Raw genomic sequence first — 10809 nt, 5'->3', positions numbered from 1 at the left:
GGTGTTGGACCCCTAATAACTTGTGAAGGAATAATTTTAATAAACATGTAAAAAAAATGTATTTACACCCCCTCCACCAGTAGAATATAAAAGTTTTAATCACTCACCTTCTTGTATAATGCAAAAAGCAAGTTACAAAAATGATTAACAAGATAATAATAAAAGTAAACAAATAAAAGCAAGAAAGTATATACATATATATTTATATCATATACGCTTATATATATATTTCTATATACTTTAAATACTGTATATATACACATACACACATATCTATATCTATATATATATATAAAAATGAATGTATGTGTGTGTATGTGTGTAGCGGCCACGCTCACTACATATAGCCCCACCCAATCACTAAGCATCTTTCATTTCACCAGAGCTGTTTAAAAGAAGCTGAGCTGTGATTGGTTGCTATGAGCAACAGTTTTCCCACTCCACAACACCTCAACAGACACCGACCAGGTGGGAGAAATCTAGTAGCCCCGGGAACATAAGCTCCCAGCCATTGTCTGCCCCCCAGAAAGGAGCAGAGATCACATGACAGAAATGAATCACTCGCTCCCTCCTCCATCCCATAGTCCAGTGCCCACATACCCATCACACATCCTCCATCCCATAGTCCCGTGCCCATATACCCATCACACATCCTCCATCCCATAGTCCCGTGCCCATATACCCATCACACATCCTCCATCCCATAGTCCCATAGGCACATCTTCCTTCTTAAAGGGATCTCCGGTATGGAAGTTAGGGCAAATCCCTCAGCGCTTTGGTTCTCACCCCAGGCTCCTTTAAAGGGATCATTGGTATGGAAGTCAGGGCAAATCCACTCAGTGTTCTGTTTATGACTTCAAGCCCTTCTTAAAGGGATCCCAGGTATGGAAGAGAGGGCAATTCCACTCAGCGCTCTGGTTCTGACCCCAGAAACCTCTTAAAGGGATCCCTGGTACGGAAGTGAGGGAAAATCCACTCTGCGCTTTGGTACTAACCCCAGGCCTCTCTTAAAGGGATCTCCGGTATGGAAGTTAGGGCAAATCCCTCAGCACTCTGATTCTGACCCCAGACTTCTATTAAAGGGATCACTGGTATGGAAGTGAGGGCAAATCCATCCAGCGCTTTGGTTCTCACCCCAGGCCTCTCTTAAACGGCTCCCTGGTATGGAAGTGAGGGCAATTGCCTTCAAATGCTTTGGTACTGACCCCAGGCTCTCTTAAAGGGATCCCTGGTATGGAAGCTAGGACAGTTGCACTCAGCGCTCTGGTTCTGACCCAAGGCTCTCTTAAAGGGATCCCCAGTATGGAATTCAGGGCAATTGCCTTCAAATGCTCTGGGACTGACCCCAGGCTCTCTGAAAGGGATCTCCGGTATGGAAGTTAGGGCTAATACCTCAGCACCCTGATTCTGACCCCAGGATTCTATTAAAGGGATCATTGGTATGGAAGTGAGGGCAAATTCACTCTGCACTTTGGTACTGACCCCAGGCCTCTCTTAAAGGGATCTCCGGTATGGAAGTTAGGGCAAATCCCTCAGCACTCTGATTTTGACCCCAGGCTTCTATTAAAGGGATCATTGGTATGGAAGTCAGGCAAATCCACTCAGCGATCTGGTTCTGACGCCAGGCCTCTCTTAAAGGGATCCTCTGTATGGAAGTTAGGGCAATTCAACTCAGCGCTCCGGTTCTGACCCCAGGCTGACAGGATGATGCAGGATATTAGAGGTAGTAGTCTGGTGGCTCTGATAGGATGATGTGGGATATTAGGGGTAGTAGTCTGGTGGCTCTGGCTGATGGGATGATGTGGGATATTAGTGGTAGTAGTCCGGTGGCTCTGGCTGACGGGATGATGTGGGGTATTAGTGGTAGTAGTCCGGTAGCTCTGGCTGACGGGATGATGTGGGATATTAAGGGTAGTAGTCTGGGGGCTCTGGCTGATGGGATGATGTGGGATATTAGGGGTAGCAGTCCGGTGGCTCTGGCTGATGGGATGATGTGGGATATTAGGGATTGTAGTCCAGTGGCTCTGGCTGACAGGATGATGTGGAATATTAGGGGTAGTAGTCCGGCGGGGCTGACGGAATGATGTGGGATATTAGTGGTAGTAGTGCGGTGGCTCTGATAGGATGATGTGGGATGTTAGGGGTACTAGTCCGGTGGCTCTGATAGGATGATGTGGGATATTAGGGGTAGTAGTCTGGTTGCTCTGATGGGATATTGTGGGATATTAGTGGTAGTAGTCCGGTGGCTCTGACGGAATGATGTACGATATTAGTGGTAGTAGTCCGGTGGCTCTGACAGGATGATGCGAGATATTAGGGGTAGTAGTCCGGTGGCTCTGACAGGATGATGTAGGATATTAGTGGTAGTTGTCTGGTGGCTCTGGCTGACGGGATGATGTGGGATATTAGGGGTAGTAGTCCGGTGGCTTTGATAGGATGATGTGGGATATTAGTGGTAGCAGTCTGGTGGCTCTGGCTGACGGGATGATATGGTATAACAGGGGTAGGTGTCCGGAGGCTCTGACAGATGGGATGATGTGGGATATTAGGGGTAGTAGTCCGGTGGCTCTGGCTGATGGGATGATGTGGGATATTATAGTGAATGTGGCTATGAGGAGTGGGCGGGGCTATACACTCAGCTTTATATATATAGATGTAATCATTATAATTTGTTATAACTAACCGTAGTTAGTTACTATGCCCAGGCAAAGCCGGGCTCTTCAGCTAGTATATATATATATATATATATATATATATATATATATATATATATATATATATTATTATATTATATATATTTTTCCATTTTTCTACCTACTTTAAAAAATTAGAAACTATATATATGTATATGTGTGTGTGTGTGTATATATATATATATATATATATATATATATACAGTGGGGGAAATAAGTATTTTATCCCTTGCTGATTTTGTAAGTTTGCCCACTGACAAAGACATGAACAGTCTATAATTTTAAGAGTAGGTTAATTTTAACCTTGAGAGATAGATTATCAAAAATAAAGTCCATAAAATCACATTGTATAAAATTATATAAATTTATTTTCATTTTGCAGTGAGAAATAAGTATTTGATCTCTCTGGCAAACAAATAAAATTCAGAAAATCACATTGTATAAATGATATAAATGTATTTGCGTTTTTCAGTGGGTAATAAGTATTTGATCCCTCTGGCAAACAAGACTTAATACTTGATGGCAAAACCCTTGTTGGCAAGCACAGCAATCAGACATTTTTTAGAATTGATTTTGGTCCACTCCTCTTTGCAGATCATCTCTAAATCATTAAGATTTTGAGGCTGTCGCTTGTCAACTCAGATTTTCAACTCCCTCCATAAGTTTTCTATGGGATTGAGGTCTGGAGACTGGCTAGGCCACTGCATGACCTTAATGTGCTTCTTTTTGAGCCACTCTTTTGTTGCCTTGGCTGTATGTTTTGGGTCATTTTCTTGCTGGAAGACCCAACCACGACCGATTTTTAATGTCATGGCGGAGGGGAGGTTGACACTCAGGATTTTATGGTACATGGCTCTAACCATTCTCCCATCAATGCCCTGTGCCCTTAGCAGAGAAACACCCCCAAAACATGTTGTTTCCACCTCCATGCTTGACAGTGTGGATGGTGTTCTTTGGGTCATAGGCAGCATTTCTCTTCCTCCAAACACAGCGAATTGAGTTAATGCCAAAGACCTCAATTTTTGTCTCATTTGACCACAGTACCTTCTCCCAATCACTCACAGAATCATCCAGGTGTACATTGGCAAACTTCAGACGGGCCTGCACATGTGCCTTCTTGAACAGGGGGACCTTGCAGACACTGTAGGATTTTAAACATTTACAGCGTAATATGTTAAGCGAACAATTGTTGGGTAACTCACCAAACCCTGACTAATGCACTAGCAGGATACAGCAAAGCCCCAATGATAAAGGCTGGGGCAGCACAGGTGCACTCCACTGATGAAGACAGCCAGTTAACCCATCAAGGTCCGGCTGCCTAGTGGGAAATGCACACTAATAAGGCTTGCATAAGACCTAAGTCACACTAATAAGTGTGATGCATAGTGTCTGAGCAGCCTATCAATGACGCCAATATAGGCAGGCCGCTCAGCACTGTATACATGCGTCACACCAAAAACCAAGCCAACATGAAGGGCTAAGCTGTATCCTGTAAAAATGATAAAAAGTGCAAAAAGATAAATGATAAAAAAATGGGGTATTGGTTACTATTTTGGCCAAAGCAGATAAGCTCACAACCCACCGTCAAGGGTCCCCAGATATTGTGAGTCCCTAACACTAAATCTAAATAGCGAACAACGGAAAAATAAATTTTCCAAAAATTTATTTTTCCGTTTTTTCCGTTGTGGCCCAGCTGTCTTGAGATCATTAACAAGTTCCCCCTGTGTAGTTTTAGGCTGATCTCTCACCTTCCTCATGATCAAGAATACTCCATGAGGTGAGATTTTGCATGGTGCCCCAGATCAATGTCAATTGACAGTCATTTCTTTTGTGGTGTTGCTATCAGTCATCAAAGAATAAAGTTACATTAAAACCAGCACACATTTGTTTTTCTCGTGAAATTCTCAATAACTTTGATGTCACATGACCCTCTTTCCATTGGAAAAAATAAAATTGGATCCAAAATAGCTGACTTCAAAATGGCTGCCATGGTCACCATCCATCTTGAAAAGTTTTCCCCCTCCCATATACTAATGTATATATAAACACATGGGCCATCGACACAGTGAACTGTTAGGAACGGCGGAACGCACTAAATAAAAATAATAATAAAGTGCGTTCGCCGCTCGGGGTCCACCGTGCAGTAGGTGATATAACCGCTGCTAAGTGGTGGCAGGAGCAATATGGCGGTAGTGCGCACAGGGTTAAACGTCACCCAGGTGCGCAGAGCAATCTCTGTTAGGTCACAGAGATGCCAAATAAATACAAATACAAAGGCTGAGCCTGTTGAGGTCACAGTACTCAGTATAAATGCACACACGGTATCAGGTCACAGGAGTAGCCCAAGACGGAGGCACTACATCCGTCTAGACCTACCGTGTGTGCGGCGTCGCAGCTTCAGACGCTAAGGAGGGCTGCTACTGCAGCGCGGCATGGACACTGCTGCCAAACCACAAAGCTATGACGCAAGCGCAATGTCGGACGCTAGCAACTGTGGATGTTGCAGCAGAGGAGCGCTGGCGCTGATTCTAAACTCAGTCCCTAACCACATACGTAATATCAGAGGGAAGGGGTTTTATAATGGGTCATTCACAAGAATCATAAATCCGTCCTCATGCACACAGCAGCAAGTAAGTCTATACTAGCGCATGGCGGAACAGCCATGCGCGCCTTTTATAGCAGCCGGGACCTTCCGCAAGCTTCCAGATCTCTGAGATGGACCAATGAGATCTGGAGCGGGACCTGAGCACATGACTCTCGATCTCCAATGGGAGATCGTCCCATGAGCATGCTCAGTAGGAGGGCAGAAGGACTTAAATAGCAGGAGACTGTAGAATGTTAGGGTCTGGATCCCTGCAGAGTAAATGCAGAAATCCGACGCCTAATAGTGAACAAGTCTGTAGGACAGTGTTCACACCACCAAAAGACTGAAACAAAGAAATACACATTATAACAAATGTATAAAAATACTCTGTTGTAAAAAGTAACAGTAAACAGCAAGTGCTAGCAAAAATATGATAACAAAACAGGGTATTTGGTTGATACATTTTTTGCAAAAAATGTATACTAAGCCGCTCTACTAAATGTCAAGGTATACACATATCAGAGCAGTCCCTAACTGATGTATTTAAAAACCTGAACATGTGTACAGTACCTATATGAGCAGGATTCAGAAAGGTAATGTCCGATGTGGACACGTTGTGGAAGATGGCTTATATGTGCATGGTCCACAAGGGAAGGATGGATATCTCCCTAATCTTGAAAAAACAGGAAACCAATTGAATATAAACACATGGGCCATGCACAAAGTGAACAAGTCTGTAGGACAGTGTTCACACCACCAAAAGATTGAAACACAGAAAAATACAGTATAACAAACATATAAAAATACTCTGTTGTAAAAAAGTGACAGTAAACAGCAAATGCTAGTAAAAAGATGATAACAAAACAGGGTATTTGGTCGATACGTTTTTTGCAAAAAATGTATACTAAGCTGCTCTACCAAACGTCAAGGTATACACATATGGAGCAGTCCCTAACCGATGTATTTAAAAACCTGAACATGTGTACAGTACCTATATGAGCAGGATTCAGAAAGGTAGTGTCCGATGTGGACACGCCGTGGAAGATGGCTTATACAGTTAGGTCCATATATATTTGGACAGAGACAACATTTTTCTAATTTTGGTTCTAGACATTACCACAATGAATTTTAAACAAAACAATTCAGATGCAGTTGAAGTTCAGACTTTCAGCTTTCATTTGAGGGTATCCACATTAAAATTGGATGAAGGGTTTAGGAGTTTCAGCTCCTTAACATGTGCCACCCTGTTTTTAAAGGGACCAAAAGTAATTGGACAGATTAAATAATTGTAAATAAAATGTTCATTTCTAGTACTTGGTTGAAAACCCTTTGTTGGCAATGACTGCCTGAAGTCTTGAACTCATGAACACCACCAGACGCTGTGTTTCCTCCTTTTTGATGCTCTGCCAGGCCTTCACTGCGGTGGTTTTCAGTTGCTGTTTGTTTGTGGGCCTTTCTGTCTGATGATTAGTCTTTAACAAGTGAAATGCATTCCTAATTGGGTTGAGATTAGGTGACTTACTTGGCCATTCAAGAATATTCCACTTCATTGTTTTAATAAACTCCTGGGTTGCTTTGGCTTTATGTTTTGGGTCATTGTCCATCTGTAGTGTGAAACGACGACCAATCAGTTTGGCTGCATTTGGCTGGATCTGAGTACACAATATGGCTCTGAATACCTCAGAATTCATTCGGCTGCTTCTGTACTGTGTCACATCATCAATAAACACTAGTGAGCCAGTGCCACTGGCAGCCACGCATGCCCAAGCCATCACACTGCCTCCGCCGTGATTTACAGATGATGTGGTATGCTTTGGATCATGAGCTGTACCACGCCTTCGCCATACTTTTCTCTTTCCATCATTCTGGTAGAGGTTGATCTTGGTTTCATCTGTCCAAAGAATGTTCTTCCAGAACTGTGCTGGCTTTTTTAGATTTTTTTTTAGCAAAGTCCAGTCTAGCCTTTTGATTCTTGATGCTAATGAGTGGCTTGCACCATGCAGTGAACCCCCTGTATTTACTTTCATGCAGTCTTCTCTTTATGGTAGATTTGGATATTGATACGCCTACCTCCTGGAGAGTGTTGTTCACTTAGTTGGCTGTTGTGAAGGGGTTTCTCTTCACCATGGTGATTATTCTGCGATCATCCACCACTGTTGTCTTCTGTGGGCGCCCAGGTCTTTTTGCATTGATGAGTTCACCAGTGCTTTCTTTCTTCCTCAGGATGTACCAAACTGTAGATTTTGTCACTCCTAATGATGTAGCAATTTCTCGGATGGTTTTTTTTCTGTTTTTCCAGCTTAAGCATGGCTTGTATCACCTGCATGGAGAGCTCCTTTGACCGATGTTTCCTTCACAGGAAAACCTTCCAAATGCAAGCACCACACCTCAAATCAACTCCAGGCCTTTTATCTGCTTAATTGAGAATGACATAACGAAGGGATTGCCCACACCTGTCCATGAAATAGCCTTGGAGTCAATTGTCCAATTACTTTTGGTTCCTTTAAAAACAGGGTGGCACATGTTAAGGAGCTGAAACTCCTAAACCCTTCATCCAATTTTAATGTGGATACCCTCAAATGAAAGCTGAAAGTTTGAACTTCAACTGCATCTGAATTGTTTTGTTTAAAATTCATTGTGGTAATGTCTAGAACCAAAATTAGAAAAATGTTGTCTCTGTCCAAATATATATGGACCTAACTGTATGTGCATGGCCCACAACAGAGGGGTGGAGACCTCACTAATCTTGCAAAAACAAGAAACCAATTGAATATAAACACCTTAACGTTTGATTAAGCGGCTTAGTATACATTTTTTGCAAAAAACGTATAAACCAAATACCCTGTTATGTTATCTTTTTACTAGCACTTGCTGTTTACTGTTACTTTTTTACAACAGAGTATTTTTATATGTTTGTTATGCTGTGCTTTTCTGTGTTTTAATATATATATATGTATATATATATATATATATATATATGTAGTTTCTAACTTTGTAAAGTAAGAAAAAATGTGTGTGTGTATGTATGTGAAATGAGGCCTGATATCCAAAGCGTTAAATCTTTGACTCATAGTTATTCCTTATTATGCAGGTTGTGAAAAAATATGATTCTATTATTTTCATTTTATGGCCTATTTTATAGTAAATGTTATATTGTAGCAAAATTATGGGTTATGGTTGCACTGACAGCTATAATTTTATATTGTTCTCCAGACACTGCAGATACATTTATTTATATTGTCCTTATGGTCATAAATCAGACTTCTGACATCTTCCATTTAATGTGTTTCGTTTTTGTGAGATTGGATTTTCAATATTACGAGTTTAGAGTTTAAATCTTGAGATTTAGGTATAAAAGTTTCAGCTGAAGTATAAGGAACATTGGTAAACATTTACCATAAAGTAAATGATGATACTGTTTTGCTCTTTTATAACAGCCTTATAATTACTAAGTATTACTGGTATGTGTCTGACTCATGTACAGAAAATGTGAGATTATCCTTTTACACCTCCGTTGCAACCTATGAGTACTATAAGCAGATATTGCAAAAAATGTACAGTAATTATACCACATGGAGAGATTTTCCTCAGCTTGACCCAAAACCGAAAGCAGCACCAAAACAGAACCAAAATCTACCACTAAACCTCCATGCATGGTTCCATCCTTTGATATTGTCATATTTTATTTTAATTCAGAGACAGTGCCACACTTATCCCATGCAAAAAAGCAGTCCGTCCAGTAACGTGCAATAAATAGCCACAAATTCCAAAAACATACAAACACATTGTAAAAAAAAGTGACTTCAGTATAAAAATTAAGTGGCACACACTGATCACAAAGCTTAACACTAGGTTTCTCTGTCACCAGCTTCTTCAGGAGCATGGTTGACTTTTTGCTCTTGGACACTCCATATCAGATACTTTGGATACTTTTGTAATTCAGTCTGTAATAGCCAATATCCTGATCTCGAGCAATCTATATGTTCTCTCCATTAGGGCTATTCAAATTAGTGTAGCTGATAAAAGCTAAAAGCTACACAACTAAGCTGCAAGAGCAAACATGCAAAAATGTGCAACTAATTATAATAAGCAATTACTTACCAATCAATTTTCAGTGATCTATTTGAAAGCGTGAAGTCTTATTAGGCAACAAGTTATTTGAGTGCATTGTACTGTAGAAGTATACTTATTTATGTACTAGCTGAAGAGCCCGGCGTTGCCCCGGCATAGTAACCAACTGTGGTTAGTTATAGCAAATTATAATGATTATATTGCACATCATATATTCAACACTACAGATTGGCAACACAAATTTACTCAACGATTACCCAAGTATTGATAGTATTTTATTTTCAACTCATTCAAGAGCCTTTTTAGACCTCATTCACACGTTATTTGGTCAGTATTCTTACCTCATTATTTGTAAGCTAAAACTTGGAGTAAAACAATCAGTGGAAAAGTATATTAGAAACACGTCACCACTTCTATATATTTCTCCCAACCGTGGTTTTGGCTTATAGATACTGAGGTAAAATACTGACCAAATACTGAACATGTGAATGTGGCCTTATACACAGCCTCCTCCTGCAGCGCCTCACTCTTCTGTATACACAGCCACATACTGCAGCAGCACCTGCTTCTCTCATTCATCTCACACCTCCCATTTTCCCCCTCACACCTGCCATTTTCCGATTACTATTTTCCCCTCACTCCTCCCATTTCCCCCTCACACCTGCCATTTGCCAGGACCTGTTGAAGCGCTCGAGCAGCGTGAAACGGCCGTTGTCAGCCTTTCTTGTACTCCTTATGTCACTCCCCCGACTTGACATGTTCATGATATGTCAATAAATCAGTGAAACTTCGATCTCGATGAGTGCGACCTTTTCTCTTTGCATGGATTCTCAGGATTGACTGTTTCCAGGTCTGGCACCCGAGATTCCCAGTTGCTGGGCTTCTGTATGCCGCACATCATTTGAAGTCATACGGTAACAGCGGTGCCGTCCGCTTTTTATCTTGAGTTTTGTGACATACATACATACACTCAGCTTTATATATATATAGATTTTACTCATTTATATAGCGCCGTTACAGACATTATTTTGGCACTGTCCCTGATGGCGCTTATAATCTAAATTCCCTATCAGTATGTCTTTGGAATGTGAGGAATCCGGAGTACCCAGAGGAAGCCCATGCAAACTCGGGGAGAACATACAAACAAGGATGTTGTCCTTGGTGGGATTTGAACCCAGGACCCCAGGGCTGCAATCCTGCAGTGCTAACCACTGAGCCACCCAGTAATGTGAAATAAAAGCCTTTAATTACAAAAATGTAAAAAGCCATCATGAAAAAAAGTGCCTTCAACATAAAAATTCAGTGGCATACACTAGGAATAAGCGAACCCGTCGATGTTTGGGATTTGAGCGAACTTTATTCCAAAGTTCTGTTTGGGCACCAGAACTATACCCGAATTTGAACCCAAACCCCATAAAAGGCAATGGGGACCCGAACTTTGGTTCTCTTTCTCAGGTACTC

This window comes from Dendrobates tinctorius, unplaced genomic scaffold, assembly GCF_039654945.1.
Source record: "Dendrobates tinctorius isolate UK_male_01 unplaced genomic scaffold, ASM3965494v1 ptg000086l, whole genome shotgun sequence".
Lineage (NCBI taxonomy): Eukaryota > Metazoa > Chordata > Amphibia > Anura > Dendrobatidae > Dendrobates > Dendrobates tinctorius.
The sequence above is the reverse complement of the archived record's forward strand: the minus strand, read 5'-3'. Positions refer to the sequence as shown.